The 22,199-nt window shown below is 36.7% G+C and overlaps 1 long non-coding RNA gene across 4 annotated transcripts in view; it reads left to right on the top strand.

The window, feature by feature from the left end:
• Nucleotides 1-6,014: 6,014 nt before the first annotated feature.
• The window catches only part of LOC125616518, a 21,054-nt gene continuing 4,869 nt past the window's right edge, over nt 6,015-22,199 (top strand). For 3 of the 4 annotated variants that reach the window (XR_007347157.1, XR_007347158.1, XR_007347156.1), the window contains exons 1-2: nt 6,015-6,177; nt 15,506-15,543. This is a non-coding gene — a long non-coding RNA (uncharacterized LOC125616518). Of the gene's footprint in view, nt 6,178-15,505; nt 15,548-22,199 lie in introns of all 4 variants that reach the window. The other variant, XR_007347155.1, reaches the window with a different exon arrangement.

The raw sequence follows: 22,199 nt of genomic DNA, 5'->3' as shown, positions 1-22,199 counted from the left end.
TTCGGTCAAAACTTTGTTTCTATAACTATCCACAGATTGAATTCACATATTTGTGCAAAACTCCAGATGCAAATTAACATTTCTATAGTATATGAACAGTTTCATGGTGAGACCCACTCAATGTTGGCAGGCAGATGTGGCTGGGCTGCCATCCTGGGCTCTGAGTAAGTTATAGAGCCAAGTGATCCTTTTATTCCAGGGTTTTGTATCTAAAGCAGATGGCAGTCCTATGTTCACATGGCGGTTTGGGGATAACCATTGAGTTCTTAATGGGGAATAAAGACAGATTTAGTAAATTCAGCAAAGCCTATAATTACATGACTTAAAGGTCTTTAAACCTATCCAATAACAGATTGTATTTTTTAACTTTATTCCCTGAAACTGAATTTGACCTGTCAGGCTGACATAGATCCACATGCTTTGGATTACTGAAGGGTAGCACTACCATTAATTTGGAGTTTAGAGCTTAGATTGCACTGTCTTGAAGGGAAGCTAAAAGAGGAACTAGAAACTGCATTTTAATTTCTCAGTTACTTTTAACTTGTCTCCAAAACCACAGTGTTAATTTAGAAACAACTTGTTCTGCTATTTCTATACATTATTAAGAATCTATGATTTTTAAAAGATTCAAGTCATTAATTATAAAGGTGCTCCAGTTCTTTCTTTCTTTTTTAACAGCAACCTAATTGTTCAGTATTAACTTTATTGCTTGTAAATATTTTGGGAGAAAAATATTAGAAGTTTAATGATCAGACTTATTTGTTCACCAATACAATATTCCTCTTCTGATAATTCCCAGAGACCCTATTTTGACATCTAAAAAATGTAAACTTTACCCCCAAACCCTATAGTAGAACTCTTTTTAGTACCCCTGCTTTATATATGAGGACAGTGAAACAAGTGGATGGCAAGAGATTCACCCAGAGTTGACCAGCTGTTGTACAGCAGAGCTGAGATTTGAATTTTGCTCTTGGTCACTGTGCTGTAGGATTGCACAGTGTCTACCACACAGAAAAGACTCATTTTGAAATCCCTCATATTCCTTGGCCCTTTATTACTGCCAAACAAGACAGGTTGGAAAAAAGGAGCACCTGAGACTGTGACAAAAAATAATAATTAAAAAAAAAAAAAAAAAGCAAAAGCCACAGTCCTGGCCTGGCTGTATTCTTAAAGATAACTATCATGTCAAACTATGGTGACCACCTTAGCTGTCTTTTTCCCCCCAATGGCTCTTTTGAAGAGAGCAGTATTCATTAGGATGCAGAAATGCCACCTTTGCAAATACTTCATTGTGGCCATACTTCTTGTATAGTAATCAACAGGGCTAATGACAAGCAAATTTTGATAAGCCCCAAAGCAGCAGTTCATGCAAAGATGGGACACTTCATTGCTTTCGTTAAGGTTATGTTTTGTCTGGCATACTATTCTCGAATAATGAAGATAGAAATCTGTTGTGATAGATGTACAATGAGGTGGATAAACCATCACCTTTAAAGTGATATCCACAGAGGAACAGTGAGTAGGGTAGGCTCATGTTCTATGGTGTAAAGCTGACACTAACTGTTGCCAAAGTGAATTCTACATTACTTTCTCCATTTCTGTCAGTTCACAGAATTCTCATCAAGTTTTTCTTTTTAGGGCTCTTTTCTTCTCTCAACAGGAGAAATGCTGTCTGGCAAAGTGATGAACTGTTGCCTGATGGACCTTTGCACTAATCAAGTTCAAATCAAGATTATTTCTTGTGTATTGCAACATGCCAACTTGTGCTCTATTTACATTCTTGCTTGAATCAGTGTCTTGTTCCTATGGCTGCTTCCCCCAGCTAACGGGCATCCAGGGTCCCACTGAGCTCTCATAAACACTCTGCACAACTTTTACGGTAATTATCGTTTCATGCATTTGACTGCAAAATTTGGGTTTCTGTATTCCCTCCACTGCTTCATCTTAAGAGTTTGGGGACTTTCTTTGTAACAGATTGTGAGTGCAGAGCTTTAAAACTATTTGTTGACAGCATTAAGTGAAGACACCTGTCAGAAAATTAGTTAGTGTTGAGGGCACCATTGTATTTAATAATATTTTTATCTCTAGAGAAGAAAGCAGTGTTTAATCTTGTTAAGTATGATTTCTGTAGGGAATATTTCATCTAAGATTTTTGGTAGATATTACTACTTGCCTCTCAATATTTATTTTTCCCTGAGCAATTTGCATACCTCTATGTTGGGAGTGATGAATGAATTATGGTCCTTGAACTGCCCAGAGACAGAGGCAATACCTCTCTTGGGAATTTCTCTGTGCAGAGGCACCAATTGAAGCCCAGTTGCTATGGTGATGTCCTGTTCAAAAGGGGGTTCTGCCAGCCACAGAATTTATCAATTTTTAACCTTCAGTTCAAATGCCAGCTGCTTAGGGATAGAGAGTTATGGGGGCAAGCTGGTAATTAAAATTAGGATGCACAGAAGTTTGTCCTTCACTTTGAGTACTTTGAAGAAACTTTCACACAATGCATCCTTTTAATGATGTATAATAACATCCTCTTAATGATGTATGTATAATAATACATAATAATGTATAATAATACATAATAAATGAGCTGAACTGACTCATGGTCATTGCACTCCATCTGACTCTGGTGCCCACCGGGTCTCAGCTTTTTCTCTATTTGTGTGTCCATTTGTTTTTTCTAATCCCTTATTGCCCCTCCACCATTTTCCTGAATTAACCATTGTGCAGGTTGTGGTATTTCTGGGCTATAATTTCCAGCTCCTTTTCAAGTTGTGAGATATAAGTAGGAGTTATTCTTCAGGATTCTGGGATCACTAAAGGAAACTTTTAGCCTTCTAGGAGATAAATTGTTTCACCTGGGAAGCAGGTGAGATTACTGAAGACTCAGTGGGTATCATGGAGTATAAGGTAATTTTGAGGATGTTAAGATTTATTAATTAGGGTTCTCTAGAGAACAGGAGGTATGACTATAAAAGGGGGATTTATTAGATTGGCTTAAACAACCAGAATCTGGATAGTCCACAATGGCCACCTGTAGGCTGGAGAACTAGAGGAACAAGTAGCAGCTGTGCAGTCCAAGAAGCTGCAGGCTCAGAACAAGAGGGATCAATGATGCTACCCCAGTCTGAGACTGAAGACTTATGGAAACCACCTGGAGAATCACCAAAAGAGTCTGCTTTGAAGGAGTGAAGGAGCTAGAGTCTGATGTCCTCTGGTGATTGCAGCAGCAATCAAGAACCCGTTCAAGAAGAATCGAGCTTTCAACTGCTGCTGCTTCCTTGACCTTTCAACTTTTCTTCCAACCAAGCCCCCAACCTATTGAATGGTGCTGCCCATGCTTAGGGTCTCTACTTCAGTTCACTATCCCTCATGCCAATTATTCCTAGACTCACTCTCAAAGACACACTCAGAAGCCTCTTAATCTTCAGCATCTTTTAATCCAATCAAGTTGACAATTCAAAATAACTATTACATCTATCTTATTGAGAACAAAATACTAGGTCTCTGATGTTCATAGACAGACATTTCTATTCTTTAAGATTATTAAAATATTTTTTCCTTACACCCTGGTTTAATTCTAGCCAACACAGAATTTCAGTGAATACTCAAAACAATGTTAAATGGCATGATATAGTTATTCAAAGTGTTAATAAGAAGTCATTGATATTTCCTGTGTGGTAATGCATGCCTGTAATCCCAGCAACTCAAGAGGCTGAGGCAAGAGGATTACAAGTTTGAGGACAGCCCCAGCAATTCAGTGAGACTCTGTTTCAAAGTCAGAATTACAATGGATTGGGGGCATACCTCAGTGATAAAACACCCCTGGGTTCAATTCCCAGTATTGAGGGGAAAAAAGAGGAATTAAAAGGGTTCACTGATACTATTGAGACTTTCTTAAAGAGCAAAACATTGCTCTTCAAGTTTTTATGATATCCAAGCAGATTGTATCCTAACCCAAGTATGTTCTTATAGCAAAGCAACTGAGTTGTAGCCAATCTGAGTAGCTGACTCTTCAGCTGATTTCAGGATGAAGGCTGCCAAATTATGTCCCAAAAAGCTAAATTGAAGTAATCAGGTATCTCTGCATCATATCCTGCCTTTCTATTTACAAAAATAGCAATCCTTATTGTAATTTCCAGCTTCAATCTGAAATTCTGCTCAATTCCAGAAACCTCTTGTTAAGTAAACTTTGTTAAATTGAACGGTCTCACTTTTTTTTTAATAGTTAAAACGCTTAAAATAAATAAAGTGGAAAAGGTGTCAGTTGTGTCATTCTTGATCCTCCTACATGGTTAATTAATCCAACAAATATTTAGATACAAAACATTTATGCTATGTACTAAAATTAAAATGACTGGCAATAGATTTGATCTCTGTCAACCTGATTTGTATTTTCTAAGCACAGTAATATATACAATAATATACAAAAAAAAATTCTCTTGTCCTCATGAAATTTGTATTTCATGCTCCAGTTGTGTTGGTTCAGGCAATCAGTAAATATATGGTTATAGACATAAATATATTGATCATAATTAAGTAAAATAGAGAAAACTCAAGTAGAAATAATAACCCCTACATTGTATTTTGATAAATGGCAAGAATTTAAAGACTATATATATATATATATATATATATACATATATATATATATATATAGAGAGAGAGAGAGAGAGAGAGAGAGAGAGAGAGTCTGATTCATGGTAGACCTTCCCAAAACTATAATTTTGGTTGTTGTTTTTATTAGGATTATGGCATGGGAATAAAATAATGTGAAAGATGTGATAAAAATCTATGGAAGAGAAAACATTAGAATTTACTGATTACTCTTGTCATTTAAGGGAGGACAGAGAAATAGGATTTGAATTCTGGCCTCCAGTATATGATTAACTTAAACAAGCTAAAGTATTTTTATATATGGAAAATATGTAAAAATAATTTCAACAAAGAAAGAGAAGGCAGTCTGAAATGTGTCAGGAAAAAGTATACCTAACCATTGGAGTAACAGAAGAGCATTCATAAAATGAAACCCTGTGTACATTGCTGAATTAACATCTCTGAAGAGCTCTAATGAGAAATTTAAACAAGGTGAAAGCTGACTTAGTTACTTTCTTTAGAGGGACCCAACTACAAGCCCCTAATAATTCCATGATTTCTTATTCTCTGAAGATGCTTTTGTTGGTTCCCGGAGTAGGCCTTGGAGGAAATCCAGAAGGCAGCTTAGGGAGTGGCGACACCCAGCTGAGTCGCGATCCACTTGGTGAGTGGTCTGTCTGTGTGGGACAGGAGTACCGAACTTTGCATCCGCTATGCAAATTTCCTGAAGTCACTCGGTACTCTAACACTGCCACTCCCACTTGCCCTTAATGATTAAACATACAAAATAGAAAAAAGTAAAAATCTCTGATTACCATTTTGAAGTCACTTCTTTTTCTAATGAGGAAAAACCTGAGTCATATGTGCCACGTTGTTAACAGGGTTAAGATAAAGTTCAGCCAAGTGAAGTAGGGTGAGGCTTCATTTTAGGAGGAAAGATTGTAAATAATAATCACACCTTCAGTGATTGCACAGAACAGCTAGTCAAAGAGCACTTCCCCTCTTGTGGTGAGAGGTGACCCACCCTGCAGAACTGGTGAGGCACTGAGGAGGGGGTGGGAAGGCAGCTGCAGCAGAAACTGGGTGGAGGTGGGGGTGCTGTGTCAGGCCAGAGGGTCACCATGATCTCAGATGGCTATAGAGGAAGTTTTCATCATCTCTGTAGCTGGCTGAGAAAGTTGTACTCAAGTATATATCCACATTTTATTATGTTATATGAAACCAAATCCTTTAGCTTTTTTAATGATATTATTGATATTCTGGTAACATTTTCTTGAAGAAAACAAACTATGAATCTTTTTATTTGGGGCACTGAGAAAGACACTATTAACATAAGTATTCAGAATAAAGGCACTGAGATAGAACCTTTTTTTCCTTTCCCCTCCTCTTCCTTCCCCTCCCCTTCAGCCCCTCCCCCTTCTTGCCCAGGTTTATACCACAAATGTCAAAAGTCTTGATGTCCTATTTTGAAAGAGAAGTTATTTAAGAATAACCATATTTGAAACCTGGAAATGGTTTGGGATTAAGGTCTTTCAACAGAAGATTCCTATGAAGTTTATGGGGAAACTAATGCCTAGAAAGGTAAGGTCCTTTTTCTTAGTTAAATGGAGAGACAAGGCTCAGTGTTCTTAAGGAGAGCCTTGGCTGATTCCGTGATCACCTTCATTGAGGCATCTTTAATACCCATATTCTGGTATTAAAGGCAGCGACCAATCTAGTTTGTTGAACTGGGGCAGTGGTTGGCCCAGCGTAAGAACCTGTACCTAGTGCTGCTCCAGACACTTCACCTGCATCCCTCCTTGTAGCTCCTACAATGCTCCTATTTGGTAGCTGCTGCTGTTATTTCCATTTTATGGATACAGAGACATGGTCCCGGTGCAGCTGCACAATTGGCTCAAGCTCACCTGGCTTGTAAAGAGACAGCCAGAGATCCATTTTCAGAAGCTGAGTGTATACCAGCATTATCAATTTAGGAAGAAATGGTTATTCTAGAAAAACAGTATCTTTATTTTGACATAAGAAAATGTCCACTTGTGAGAGAGCAGACACTCGACCTGAATTCTTCTTAACAACGTTTGAACTGGGAAGACATTGGTACTACAACTTCCTGGGGACTTTATTATGGCAGAGAATATTGGAATACCATTAGAGATGTGAATTTTTATTATTGAGTAAATCTAACCTAAAAGTGCTTATTGGATATAACTGGACATATTAAGTATCTGAGCAAAAGAACAAAATTTTCACGTGTTTCAACTTTTTTTTTTAACTTCTATATTCTAGTAACCACCACTAGTAGATAATAGCAACACTGAGGAATTTTGTACTTAATATTAAAATCAGAAGAGGGGGCTGGGGATGTGGCTCAAGCAGTAGCGCGCTCGCCTGGCATGCGTGCGGCCTGGGTTCGATCCTTAGCACCACATACAAACAAAGCTGTTGTGTCTGCCGAAAACTAAAAAATAAATATTAAAAAAAAAAAAATCAGAAGAGATAACGTGTGAAACTTTTTCTTCATTGACACTTTTGTCTACATGATTAGTATTACTTCTGATAACCACCACAGTTGTGATTCCAGTGGTTCCAATTTCAATTTATAAATAAGAACCATGAATATTTGGCTAACCTATCAAATCATATGTGTGAGAGGCAAAACCAGTGTATTATTTGGAACCAGAGATTCTGGGTTGAAAATCCAATGCCATTTTTACTGCACTTCATTTTTCTAATGGCTTATTTCAGAGACAAAATAGGAAAGAAATTGTATAATATGGATGATGTAGAAGGATAAACTATTCTAATTTCTATTAGTCCCATTAGATCAACTGATCTCGGATGTGGGATTTTCAGTTGCTAGACTTAGAAATCCCCAGAAAACGACATGGGTGAATCATCTTTTATAAACCTGAATGTTTAGATGATTTAAAACAAAACAACTGTTGGCATTAATAGCCATGTCTATTTTTTTAATATATGAAAAGTTTAGCACGTTATTAGGTCAGTTGTGACTGTGAATAAATTAATAAATAAATGAGGTTATTTATGACTCCCATTAAAAATGGGAGGAAATAAAGACAGCAGAGTGTGAATGCTCTATTTCAACTCATTAAAAACACATAATCATAAAGCCTAGGACCATGAAGAAGGCTTGAGTGGAGGGAAGTTAGTGACCAGTGAGATCTGAAATATTGTTCAGACTCAGGTCAGATATTTCCCCCTGAGGGTTTAATGAGAGATTGATGAAGTTTAGAACAAAACACTGTTTTTTTTCCTCAGTTAAACGGAAAATATAAATGGAATTTCTATCATTTTATCAGTATGAAGTTGCAGACTAAAGCTTGCAACGTCTTCAAACTATTAATGATCAGTATCATTAATTGCAAACCTACTCTGTTCCAGACATTGTTGTAGATGTTTTACATTTAATCATCACCACAACTATGTGAAAGAGGTATTTTTGTTTAATCGGTGGGGAAACTGAGGCATCTTTGACATGGCAAAGCTGAAATGCAAACTCAAATGGTCCTAGAGTCCATGTGTTTAATTTCTATGTTGCATCCAAAGGTGTGGCAGGAAATGGGTACTTCTATTTCTTAACAACGCTCACTTTGAAATAATTTTCAACTGTATGAGAAGCAAGGCAGTAGGAAAGGAGAAAGAGGTACTGCAGGGTGAGTGGTAGAGTGTGGGAAGAAATATTGACTGGTGCATTATTAGTGGGATTCTCAGATGCTTGATTCTCCCTTTCTCCTGCGTTCTCATCAAACAGTCTTCCCTTCAATGGCAGTGTCCATACTACCTTGGTACTTGCATTGTTAACACACCCAAATAAGATATGAGGAAAAGGAAATGTCAGGTCTATACAGCAATCCCTCTTTACCCACACATCCACATGTACCGATCTCCTGAGGATATCTTTGTTTCATTCTGTACCTTATTTATTTTTTAATGGAATTATATCACAGTAATCTTTCATAATTGGATTACAAGGGCCCACGTATTATAGCAATATTTCTGCAGAAAAGTTCATTACAATTTTTAATACTCGAGATGAAATTAAGAGAATGTTCTCTGCTTTGTGATTAGACTGAGATCTACAGGTACAAATTTTTTTCTATAGAGTGATTTTTAATTGTCAGCTTAGTAAATAGAATAAGCTTAGACTGTGGAGTCAGTTACAAACTTCAAGAGAAATATATTCATTCTAGGTCTTTTTCTGTTCAGAATATTTTATCTGGTCTTTTCTATAAGAAGGCATTATTTTGGACTTCCCCAATGAAAATATTTTCTTCATTCTTTTTTAAAATTTATTCTTTAAAATTTTCATGTGTTTTAGTTAGTTATACATGACAGTAGAATGCACTTATGCACTTTGATATATCATACATAGATATAATTTCATTTTTCTGAGTATACATGTTGCAGAATCATATTGGTCATGTAGTCATATATATATATATATACAGTAATAATGTCCATTTCATTCTACTATCTTTCCTATCCCCACATCCTTTCTTCTCCCCTCCCATCACTTCCTGCCACCTAATCTAAGGTAACGCTATTCTTCCCTAGTGTGGTAGAGTGTGGGAAGAAATATTGACTGTGAATTAGCATCTGCATATTAGAGAAAACATTCAGCCTTTGGTTTGGTGGGATTGGCTTATTTTGCTTAGCATGATATTTTCCGACTCCAACCATTTACTGGCAAAATGCCTTAATTTCACACTTCTTTAAAGCTGAGTAACATTCCACCGAGTATATATATACCACATTTTCTTTATCCATTCATCTATTGAGGGATACCTAGTTTGGTTGCATAGTCTAGCTATCGTGAATTGAGCTGCTATAAACTTTGATGTGGCTGAGTCACTACAGTATGCTGATTTTAAGTTCTTTGGGTATGAACCAAGAAGTGGGATAACTGGGTCAAATGGTGGTTCCATTCCCAGTTTTCTGAGGAATGTCCATACTGCTTTCCATAGTGGTTGCACCAATTTGCAGTCCCACCAGCAATGTATGAGTGTGCCTTTTCCCCCACATCCTCGCCAACATTTATTGTTGCCTGTATTCTTTTTTTTTTTTTAATTTTTTATTTTTTAATTTTTTATTGTTGGCTGTTCAAAACATTACATAGTTCTTGATATATCATATTTCACACTTTGATTCAAGTGGGTTATGAGCTCCCATTTTTACCCCATATACAGATTGCAGAATCACATCAGTTACACATCCATTGATTTACATATTGCCATACTAGTGTCTGTTGTGTTCTGCTGCCTTTCCTATCCTCTACTATCCCCCCTCCCCTCCCCTCCCCTCCCCTGTATTCTTGATGATTGCCATTTTGACCGGAGTGAGATGAAATCTTAGAGTAGTTCTGATTTGCATTTCTCTAGTTGCTAAAGATGTTGAACACTTTTTCATATATTTATTGATAAATTGTGTTTCTTCTGTGGAGTGTCTTTTCAGTTCCTTAGCTCATTTATTGATTGGGTTATTTGTTTTTTTGCTGTTAAGTTTTTTGAGTTCTTTATATATCCTAGAGATTAATGCTTTATCAGAGTTGCATGTGATAAAGATTTTCTCCCAGGGTGGAGGCTCTCTCTTCATAATATTAGTTGTTTCCTTTGCTGAGAAGAAGCTTTTTAACTTGAATCCATCCCATTTATTGATTCTTATTTTACTTCTTGAGCATTAGGAGTCTTGTTAAGGAAGTCATATCCTACAACAAAGTGGTGAATATTTGGGCCTATTTTTTCAGATGGGTACTAGGAAGGAAGTTGCTAAATATTTCAAACCACTAGTTTCACATTTTTAAATGTTTATGTACATGTAGAGCAAAGAAAAGGCTTTGGAGTTACATAGGCTTGGATTCTTCTTTTCTGTGACATTAGTCAAGTCTCTGCTCCCCTTTTTCTTTATCATTAAAATAGACAAGGAAGACAGCTTATGCAGTCTCTAGAAGTATAAGAATTAAATTTGTAGAACTAAAAATCCTAATATATAGTTGAAAAACAGTAGGTATATGTTTAATACAAGAACTGCCTGTTTCCTAAAAGTTATATATTTCTTGTGGACAAAAATAGAGCAAAAATTGATTATTAACAGGGACAAGTTTGTCAAAAAATTTCCCTGCTTCTGAATTTATATCTATCTACTTATACAGACCACCAACTTGAACGCTCTCTTCCATCCTTAATAGATGCTAATGTGTTAAAAGAAAATGTGCTTATATGATTCATTCAAATAGAGTGATTCCAATGCTCCTTGTGTAATTTCAAGTCTAGCCAGAATCTCAAAATTTCAATTATCTTAAGAGCTGGTGAGGAAATATTCCCATGTGTGTCACATGAACCCAGAGCTGGCAGAGTTAATGATCCTGTGATTAAGAATTAAGTCTTATAAATTAAAAATTTCTAACAGTTAAGATATAAAGTCATAAGTTAAAATGAGTAAGTGTTGGCATTGACAACTCTTCTTCTTGCAGATTTTTTAAATGCACCTGAACAAGGAAATAAGGGTCTAAGAAAAATAGTGAAGGATTAACACCTTTTTTTTCTGGAGAGTTTTGAAATGAATATTATTACCCTTAAGTATTCAGAAGGCTAATATGTATGACCTCATATAAAACCTCCAAAAGTTCAATTGTTACTGTAAATGATATATAATTCAGATACCATTCTTTTGAGGGAGGTATTTTTGAATTTGGAGAGCAATTATAAGAAACTGAATAGTTGTTGCCCTTTAGAACTTTTCTGTGTTCCCATTCCTTCTACTTTCATTCTTGTCCTTTTACATCTTCATTAGAGGAATTTATTATAATTGGACATTTCTAATTAAAATGAAGCCCTCAGAAACAATTGCTTCAGGCACAAGAAAGAAAATGTTAATTTTCAGACTGATGAACAGTATTTTTAAATTACAGAATGATTTTGTGAACTTCCCTACCATGACAACCAGGAGAAATTTACTACGACTGGGGGAAGCTCAAAATATATTATGTGTTTTAAATAATTATATTTGTTTGTACTCAAAAGGATGTGTTTATTGTGATACTCCCATAAATTCATAATGATGTCTAGAAGGGGCTTAATGTTTTATGATGTAGATATTATAACATGCTATAGAATGCCAACTCTGCCCATGGAAAGGGAAGCAATTTATTCAAGAAGTTCATGATACCCAAGGATTGAGTGGACCATCTGACTTAGAATCACATCTCTAGCCTCCATCTCTTAACCATTGCTCCTGTAACTTGTCTTGCTTTGCCTAGATGATGCTTCTCCTTCTGTTTCTTCTTTGCATATGCTATTCTCTCTGCTGAAAACACTCTTTTCCATTCACTGAAAACTCCTCTGTCCACATCACACTATAGTACATAGACTATTCACTTCCTTCTATCTGATATAATGAAAATAAAATGGAATTTGGACTCAGATTGACTTGGGTTTGAACTAAGATGATAACAGGAACACTAATTTTCCACTGAGTCTAAGTTTCCCCATTTGTGAAAGAAAACTAAAAATATCTAGCTCTCATATCTCTAGGGCACATTTCCTGACACCTGTAAGCATTCAAATGTGTTTTATCCCTTTTGTTTATTTCCCTTCTGGTTTCCAGGAGTCCTAGAATTTTCTTCATTAAGATTTATTTTCAGAATTTGTATTAAGGAAACAAAATGAATAAGATGAAAATAACCCAGCACACACAAAAGAATTACCATCAAGTGAAATAGATACTAGTGTACAAAATGCTATAGAAATGATATAGACTGTGATAGGGCTGGGCCAAGCAGGTTTCATAAAGGAGTTGACATTTAAGCAGAATTCTGAAAGGCATTATAAGAAAAGGTAACAGTATGTTCCAAAGCATGCAATCATAAAACATTGTGACATGTTCTGAGAACTGCCAGAAATATATATAGATGGATAGGGCATAGGAAAAATTAATAGTAGAAACACTATTATTTAGGAAGGCAGAAAACCTATCACAAAGGACCTTCTGTAAATGACATAAAAAGAGGGTTTATACTCAATTCTACAGGAAATGAAGAGTCATTGGAGAATTTTTAGCTGGTGAGTCAGTTGTGGTTTTATAATAAATACCCTAGCAATGATAAGGAAGATGGATTGGGGTGTGTATAAGAAAGTGTGTGTGTAAGTGTATGTGTGTGTAAGTGAATATGTGCCTGCACACATTTCACAAATGAACTTTATTGAGATAAAATTTGCATGCAATAAAATAAATCCATTTTAAATGTACAACTCAATGTTCCAGTGACATGATATAGACTTGTAACCCTCATTACAATTGTAATACAGAACATTTCCACCTCTCTAATCCCTTTGAGCCTCTTTGCAGTCAATTCCCTCCCACCTCTTCTCAACTTCTGGGGATCCCTGATTTGATTTCTATGGTTGGCAGGTTTGCCCTTTTGACTTTTCATGCAAATGGAATCATATAATATGCACATTTTATATTTGGCTTTTTTCATTTAGCATAATGATTCTGAGGCTCATCCACAATTTTGTGTATGTCAGTAGTTTGTTTCTTTTTATTGCTGAACCATTTAAGAATGTCCATTGTATGAATACACCACAATTTGTTGGTACTATTTATCATTTGATGGACAGGTAGGCTGTTTGGGGGCTTTATGAACAAAGCCACTGTGAATATGCAAAATGGGAGTCTTTGTGTGGACATAAGTTTTTTATTTCTCTTGGGCAAATACCTACAAATGGAATTGCTAGGTCAAAGGGTTGGTGAGGTTGACTTTATAAGAACACAGCTAAACTTTTCTAAAAGGATAATATCATTTTTCACTCTGTCCATAGTGTAAGGGAATTTTCATAGCTATACATCCTGACCCACGTGGTATTTTTCATCTTAAATTGTAGATATTCTTGTGTGTAGTGGTATTTTAGACACCCTCCATTCAGCCTTTGAATATGCTTATGTGTCATCCTTAGATCTTCTATTGTGAAGTGTCTATTCAAATTTTTGTGGTCATTTGAAAAAATGTATTGTTTGTCATTATTTTCCAATTGAAAGAAAAAACAATATATTTTGGATACAAACAGTTCTTTCTCAGGCAAATATTTTGCAAATATTGGCTACTAATGCACTTTTCCTTTCTGGATGATGCATTTTGCAGCATATATTTTGAAATAATTGATAAAATTCAGTTTATTGTTTTTTTTTTTTTTTACTTTCATTCTATCAACAGAACAAAACAAACAAAAACCAAACAAGCAAAATTGTCTAATCCAATGCCACAAGAATCTTCTAATATGTCCTTTTCTAGAAATTTCACCCTGGGATCAGTTCTTAAATTAAAGGCATGACACATTTTGAGGTAATTTTATATAAAGTGTGAAGTAAGTGATAATATATGGGTTTAGCCTTCTTTTTTTTTCCCCTCTCAAAATCACTCTGGATAGAAGTTAATCCACTTGATTGTTCTATACAATCAGCTTTTGAGGTTATTGATAGATTCAGTTTTCTTTTAAACAGGATAAACATATCTATCTTCTCAAATTATTAGAAGCTTAGATTATTGACTACAGATTCATATTTGGTAAATGAACATTGAATGTTTTAAAATTTCTCCCAAGTATTGCTTTATTAGAGTTCCTACAGATTTTATGTGGTAATTTCATATTCATCCTATTATGGTTTGGATATGAAGTGTCCCCCCACCCAACTCCTGTGTTAATACAGGAATATTCAGAGGTCAAATGATTGGATTGTGGGCACTGTATCCTAACCAGTCCATGCTAGTTTGCATGGACTACCTGGGTAGTAACTGTAGGCAGATGGGATGTACCTAGAAGAAGTGGGTTACTGGGGATGTGCTCTGTAATGGTTTGTCTTCCCCAGGGCCCCTTACCTCTTTCCCTCTTTCTCTGCTTCCTGGATACCATGTCCTGTTTTCCTCTGCTGTGCTCTTCTGCCATGATATCCTGCTGGGTAACCTTGGGCCCAGAGCAGTGAAACTGACTTACCATGGACTAAATCACTGAAACCATGATCCAAAATAAACTTTCCCTCCTCTAAGTTGTACTAGTTAGATAATTCAATTGTTATGGGCTGATTTGAAAGTTAAGTCAGGCTGACCCCATTCTGCTCTGACATCTCACCCTGTGCAAAATTTGCCCCCCAAATTTGCCCCACTCACATAGAAGCTGACATCTTCACCCTCACCCACTTGCACCCTGACCACAGTGTCTTTAAACTATGGAACAGATATTAGCTTACTTCCTGAGTATGTATAGAAGGTGCCAATTCTGAGAACTTAGTGACACTTTATAAAATGTGTCTTATGACTGTACTTGCCTCTCCCACCCCCTTCCTTAGTACTTTTTTCTGTTTCTAAGTGCCCCCACTCACCCTCATTCAGTGTCTTGGGCTGCAGAACTGTCTAGTTTCTGCTCCCTTGGCTCTGGCCAGAATAAATCCTTTGTCTTTACTTCAAACAGACCTGGAGTTTTATTTGGGATTTTGGAATAGCACCTTAACACAATAACAGCAACACAACTCTAACACACATCCAATTCAAAATATATTATAATTTAGCCTCTTATTTCTTTTTTGACATGCATGTTATCTGGAGTTATGTTGCCTAATTGCCAAATAATTAAGAATTTTCCAGATATTTTTTGTCATTGATATTCTATTAAATTTTCTTGTGTTCAAGAAATATATTCTGCAGGATTTTAACTTTTTTATTGAGATTCGTTTTGTGAACCATAGTATATTCTATTTTGGAGAATGCTTTTTGTATACTTGAAGAGTGCTCAATCTGCAGTTGTTTGGTGGAATGCTTTGTCAATGTCAAGCAGGAGAGGTTAGTAGATAATGCTTATGTCTCCTATAACCTTAATAATTTTCTTTCTACTTGTTCCTTCAGTTACTGAGAGATGACTGTTGCAGTTTCCAATTTAACTGGTAGGTATGTCTATCTTTTTTTTTTTTTTAACCTTTACCAGTTTTGTTTTCTGTTTTAAAACTCAGTTAATGTTAGTACATTTTTAATTTTTTAAATTTTTAATTAACACAATAATTACAGATATTTATGGGTTAATGTGTAATAATTCAATACTAATCAAATCAGGATAAGAATTCCTTCTCTTTATTTCTTTGTGTTTAGAGCCATCAAACTCCTGTCTTCTAGTTCTTTGTCACGGTTTTGGTATGAGTTGCTCCCCTAAAACCTCATGTGTTAGGCAATGTAGGAATGTTCAGAAGTAAAATGATTAGATTATGAGAGCTGTAACCTCATTGGTGGATTAATCCATTTGATAGACTGATCAAAGAGACAACTGTAGCAGATGGGGCATGGTTTCTGGAATAATCCCCTGGGACTATATCTTGTCCCTGGCATGTGTGTGTGTGTGTGTGTGTGTGAGCCCAAAATAAACTTTTTCTTTTCTAAGTTGTCCTTGTCATATCTACTCACAACTATGAAAAGATGAAGAATATAGTCTTCATAAAATTTTGCCACATACACATCAGATAGACCACTTATCTCCAGGATATAAAAAGAACTCAAAAAACTTAACACCAAAAAAACCAAACAATCCAATCAATAAATGGGCTAAGGAGCTGAACAGACACTTCTCAGAAGAAGATATACATTCAATCAACAAATATGTATAAAAAAAGTTCAACATCTCTAGTAATTAGAGAAATGCAAATCAAAACTACTCTAAGATTTCATCTTATCCCAGTCAGAATGGCAGTTATCAAGAATACAAACAATAATAAATGTTGGAGAGGATGTGGTGGAAAAGGCACACTCATACATTGCTGGTGGGACAGCAAATTGGTGCAACCACTATGGAAAGCAGTATGGAGATTCCTTAGAAAACTGGGAATGGAACCACTATTTGACCCAGATACCACACTCTTTGGTCTGTACCCAAAGGACACTGAGAACTTAGTGAGACTTTTAAAAATCAGCATAGTATAGTAACACAGACATATTAGTGTTCATAGGAGCTCAATTCATTATAGCTAAACTGTGGAAGCAACCTAGATGCCCTTCAACAGACGAATGGATAAAGAAACTGTGGTACATATACACAATAGAATATTACTCAGCATTAAAAGAGAATAAAATCATGGCATTCGCTGGTAAATGGATGGAGTTGGAGAATCTTAGGCTAAGTGAAGTAAGCCAATCCCCAAAAAACCAAAGGCCAAGTATTGTCTAAGATAATTGGATGCTAATCCAAAACAGGGAGGGAGGAGGGATGGGGAAAATGGAGGAACTTTGATTGGGCAAAGGAGAGGCGGGGAGAATGGGGAGGATGCATGGGAGGAGGAATGATGGTGGAATGAGATGGACAACATTTCCCTAGGTATGTGTAAGACTGCACATAGGATGTGACACTCATTGTGTACAACCAGAGAAATGAAAAGTTGTGCTGCAAGTGTGTACAATGAATCAAACTACATTTTGCTGCAATATATATACCTGATTAAAATAAATAAATTTAAAAAATATATATAACAGGTTGTAAACTAGTCTCACCTTATGTGCTGTAGAACACACTAGAACTTATTCCTTTACTAAATTGCATTTTGGTACCCATTATTTAGACTTCCTCCATTCCTCTTTCTTCTGTTCTTTCCAATCTCTAGAAATCACTAATCTACTCTATTGAGATCAACTTAAGGTTGCACAAGTCAAATTTTGCTATTATGAAATATGCCTCTGCCGGATCCAGGAGCCTAAACATGGACGTGCACCTTTGGAACTTCCGGATATGGGGGCCTAAACATGGATGCCTGAGACATTCCAGATCCTGGGGCCTAAACATGGATGCTTGAGGCACTTCCAGATCCAAGGGCCCAAAGATGGACGTGCACCTGAGACACTTCCAGATCCGGGTGCCTAAACATGGCTGTGCACCTTTGGTACTTTTGGATCCAGGGGTCTAAACATGGATGTCTGAGGAACTTCCAGATCCGGGGGCCTAAACTAGACACCCGAGGAACTTCCGGTCCTACAGTCTAAACATGGATGTGCATCTGAGGCACTTCTGGATCCGGGGACCTAAACATGGATGTCTGAGGAACTTCTGGATCCGGGGGCCTAAATATGGAGGTACACCTTTGGAACTTCCGCATCTGGGGGCCTAAACATGGATGTCTGAGGAACTTCCGGATCCGGGGGCCTAAACATGGACACTTGAGGCACTTCCGGATCCGAGGGCCTAAACATGGACATGTCTCTGGAACTTCTGGGTCCTTGTGCCTATAAATGGCAGGGCGTGACTCTCAGAAGGGACGTGGTCCATGAAGAGGAGCGGAGCATGGGGCGTGTTGGGGGGCAGACTGAGCTGTCGCACCCTGAACTTGAATGTGACGGTGGCCTCACTTCCCGGCCTTCACCTGGGTGTCACTTCCTCCCCTTCCAGGCAGTGCTGGGGAGGAAGTGAGACCAGGCGCAGGGGCCAGGCCTGAGGAGGGACACTGTCTTTCTCCTCGCTTAGCCAGGCGCCCGGCCTGGCTGGGGACAGGGACGATTTGTGACACTGGCTGCCTCCTGCATCCCTGCCCTAGGACCTCAGGGACCACAGGTGGGGACAGTCGTTGATTCTCCCCTGGCCGCTGACCCTCAGTCCCAGGGTCTGCCCAGGGAGAGCTCTGTCTCCCAGAGGGTCAGGGGGCCCCTGTGACCTGCTGCTCCTTACCCACCATCATCCTGGGCGAGCACAGGTCAGGATACCAGACGCTACTGAGAGTGACATCTCCTAGATGGGCGGCTGGGGACTTTGCCTCTGTCCCCAGGCCTCGGACACCGGATGATCCCCCCCCAGAGACAGAAAATAATCCCACACTGCCCAAGACTTATTTTTAAGCTTTGGATTCTGAAATTTTCCTGCTGCCACCTTCTTTGTGAAGCCAGTTTTTCAACAGAGATAATATTCCAGGGTGGGTGGGGGGACAACAACATGGAGTTAATCAAACCAAGCTGACACATCTGGTCCTCCAAGAGAAATCTGGATTGGAGGGAGAACAGCCATTCTCAACTGGCAAAATAGTGAAGTTCCCTTGTCCTTATTTTGTGTAAGAAAAATGAATAATCCGATGTTAACTCATCAAATTATTTTTGATGAGTGCTTGGCTCATAGGAAAACTGATTCTGTTTTATGGAATGAAGTGTTCCCTGATTTTAAAATTAAAAATGAAGCCAATTAGGATTGTTAAATTACACCATCATAATTCTATTCTTTGATAGCAGAAATAAACAAATCTTTTTTTAAAAAAAAGAAAAGAAATATGCCTCTGATTATGAAATATGTATCTGATAGTATTATTTGTTTGATATATTATGAAATATGTATCTGATTATGAAATATGTATCTGATTATGAAATATGTATCTGATAATATTCCTTATTCTTAAATATGCTTTATCTTAAGATAATATATCCACTCCTGCTTCTTTGTTGTGTTTTTAGTGTTTGCATGGTATAATTTTTTTCTATCATTTGTCTTTGGTCCTATGCATTTCTCCATACTTATAGTCAGTTTCCTATAGGCAGTAATAGGTTGCATCTCATACTTAAATCCAATCTGACAATCTGCAATTTGGGGAATGTTTATAGCATTTATGACCATTGTAACTATTGATATGGTTGAGTTTTAAACAAGAGTCTTGGTATTTATTTTCAACTTGATCAGTCTCCTACTATCTTGTATTTGTTCCCTTTCCCTCACTCTACTTGTGCCTTCCTTTGATTAACTAATGTTTTTGTTTTACTTAAATTTTATCTCTATGTTGGTTTATATCATTTGTAAGAACTTAAAATTTTCAGTGACTTCTCCAGGGTTTAAAATGCATGTCTTTCACTAGTCACTCTCTACCTTTAAGTAGTATCATACTACTTGAGGTAGAATGTAAGAACTAAATGGTAAGCTTGTCTTTCTTCTCTCTTATTTGTTTATGTAATTGCTGTCCTACCTTTTAATTCTGCCTATATTATGGACCCTAGAATTTATTATTTTTTGAACATTTGATTATCTTTTAAAAGGATTGAAGAAATTGGAAAGCATGTCTTTCATATGTACCTACCTACTTATTATTTCCAGTGTTCTTAACTCTTTTGAGGAAACTGGTATCATTTCTTTGTTCTTATGCCTGAACAACTTCCTGTAAAATTTCTTTCTTTCTTCCTTTTTGTACCAGGGATTGAACCCAGGGGCACTAAATCACTGAGTCACATCACCAGCCGTTTTATGTTTTTTATTTAGTGTCAGGGTCTCACTGAGTTGCTTAGGGCTTGCCAAGTTGCTGAGGCTGCCTTTGAACTCATGATCCTGTTGCCTCAGCTTCCTGAGCATCTGGGATTATAGGCATGAACCAACGTGCTTGGCCTGTACAATTTCTTTTATAGAAGATATGATCCAATGAATTGTTTCTGTTTTAGCTTATCTGAAAAATATTTCCACTTAGCTTATCAGTTATATTTTAAATTTATGAAATAAATTTTGATTGATAAGGAATTCTAGGTTGAAAGTTTATTCTTTCAATGCTTTAAGAAGGTTACTGAATTTCCTTGTCTTGGGGGTAGTTCCTGATGAGAAGTCTATGGTAATTCTTCATTCCTTTGTATTTAACTATAAAATACTAATCCATTTATTCATTAGTATTTTTTGTTGGCATTTGTTGAGTTATTTGTTGATATTTGTTGAGGTTTATAATTTTTGTCAAATCTATGACATCTATTGGTTATCATTTCTTCAAAAGCTTTATTCTGTTCTCTTCTTCTTTTTTTAGTATTTTAAAAAAATTTGTTCTAATTAGTTATACATGACAGTAGAATGCATTTTGACACATCATACATAAATGGAGTGTAACTTCTCATTCTTCTGGTTGTACGTGGTGTAGAATCACACCAGTCCTGTAGTCATATATGCATATAGGGTTATAAAGTCTGATTCAGGAGGTTAGGGAAGAATAGAAGTTCTTTCTTCTTTTTATGGTGCTTTAATTATAAATGTTAGACTACTTGATGTCATCCTTGGGTCATTATGTCTCTATTTGTTTTTCAATGTTTTTACCACTGGTTCATTTGGGATAGCTTGTATTTTGCTTTCAGGTTCATTGATATTTTCTTTTGCATTGTCTAATCTGCTCTTCATCCTACCCAAGGTATTTTCTTTTACTTTAAAGTTATATCTGAGTCTGTTTTACATCTTCACCATATTCATGTTTTCTTCTACCTACTTGAACACACAGAGAATATTTATAATAGCTGCTTCAATGCATTTGTCTACTAATTTATCATTTTGTTATTTCCGCATCTATGGACTCATTTTGTGTGTGTGTGTGTGTGTGTGTGTGTTGCTGGGAATTGAACCCAGGGCCTTGTGCATGTAAGGCAAGCACTCTACCAACTGAGCTATATCCCCAGCCCTATGGACTAGTTTTCTTGTTTATGTGCCATTTATTTCCCTGCTTGGTAATTTTGATCAGACATCAGGCATTTTTAAATTTTGTATTTTCCAGAATTAAGTTTTGTTTTATTATTCCAATGGTGCTGGACTTTGTTCAAGCACATATTTATTTGGTTTTGTTTTTTTGCCTTCAGGGAATGCTTTCAAGATTTGTTAAGAAAAACCCAGATCAACCTTTGAGGCACATACCCCAGGGAGTTGTTTGCACACTACAATAGGGCTTGATTAGTGTCCCTTTTTACTTAGTGCTTTATTCATTTTGATTTTTCCAAATTTCAGTATAATGCATACATTTATGGAAACTTCCACAAATTTGGAAGTTTATTTTGGCTGAATAAACAGAGAAATTGATTTGCTTAATTAAAGGAAAAGAAAGATTACTGATTGAGTTAAAACATTTTTATAACAAATTTGCTGGATTTAATTTTGGCTAGATTTGAAAATAATCAATTCAAAGTTGTTCACAAATAGGTGTTTTAAAGCGAATACCTAGCTGGATGTGATGGAACATGCCCGTAGTCACACCTACTGGGGCGGTTGACATAGGAGAATCTTTAAGTCTAAGGCCATCCTCAGTAACATAGTGAGACCCTGTCTCTAAATAAAATCAAAAGGATTGGGAATATAGCTCAGTATAAAAACACCCTTGGTTCAACCCCCAGTACCTCAAAAAAAAAAATTAAAAATGTGAGTATCTAGATACTAAAGTAGCTACAGGAGAGCAGAAAGAATATGAGTCTCCAAAAAAGAAAATCTGATTTAAATATAGATTCCCATACTTACTGGTTGAGTTGTCTTGAGCAAGTTACTAATGACTTTAAGAGGTAAGCAAACTTTGGCCCAAGGGCCTGCCATCTGTTTCATGAGTATGGTTTTATTGGAAGACAACCACACTCATTCTTTAAATATTGCCTTTAGCTGCATTCATGTGAAAGCAGCAGAATTGAGCAGTGGTGACAGAGTCTGAATGTCCCACAAGGTCTAAGATATTTACCTTTTTATCTTTTATAAAAAAAAAAAAGTCTCCTGGCCTAGCAGTAGAGCCTCATCTTCTTTACCTGTCTTTACGTGTAAAAAAGGGACAATAGCTTCCATTTCACAGGACTGTGGGATGGGGGGGGATGGTGATGGGAG

Source organism: Marmota marmota, unplaced genomic scaffold (genome assembly GCF_001458135.2).
Source record: "Marmota marmota marmota unplaced genomic scaffold, marMar, whole genome shotgun sequence".
Lineage (NCBI taxonomy): Eukaryota > Metazoa > Chordata > Mammalia > Rodentia > Sciuridae > Marmota > Marmota marmota.
Note: the sequence above shows the minus strand (reverse complement) of the source record. Positions and strands in the feature narration are given on the sequence as shown.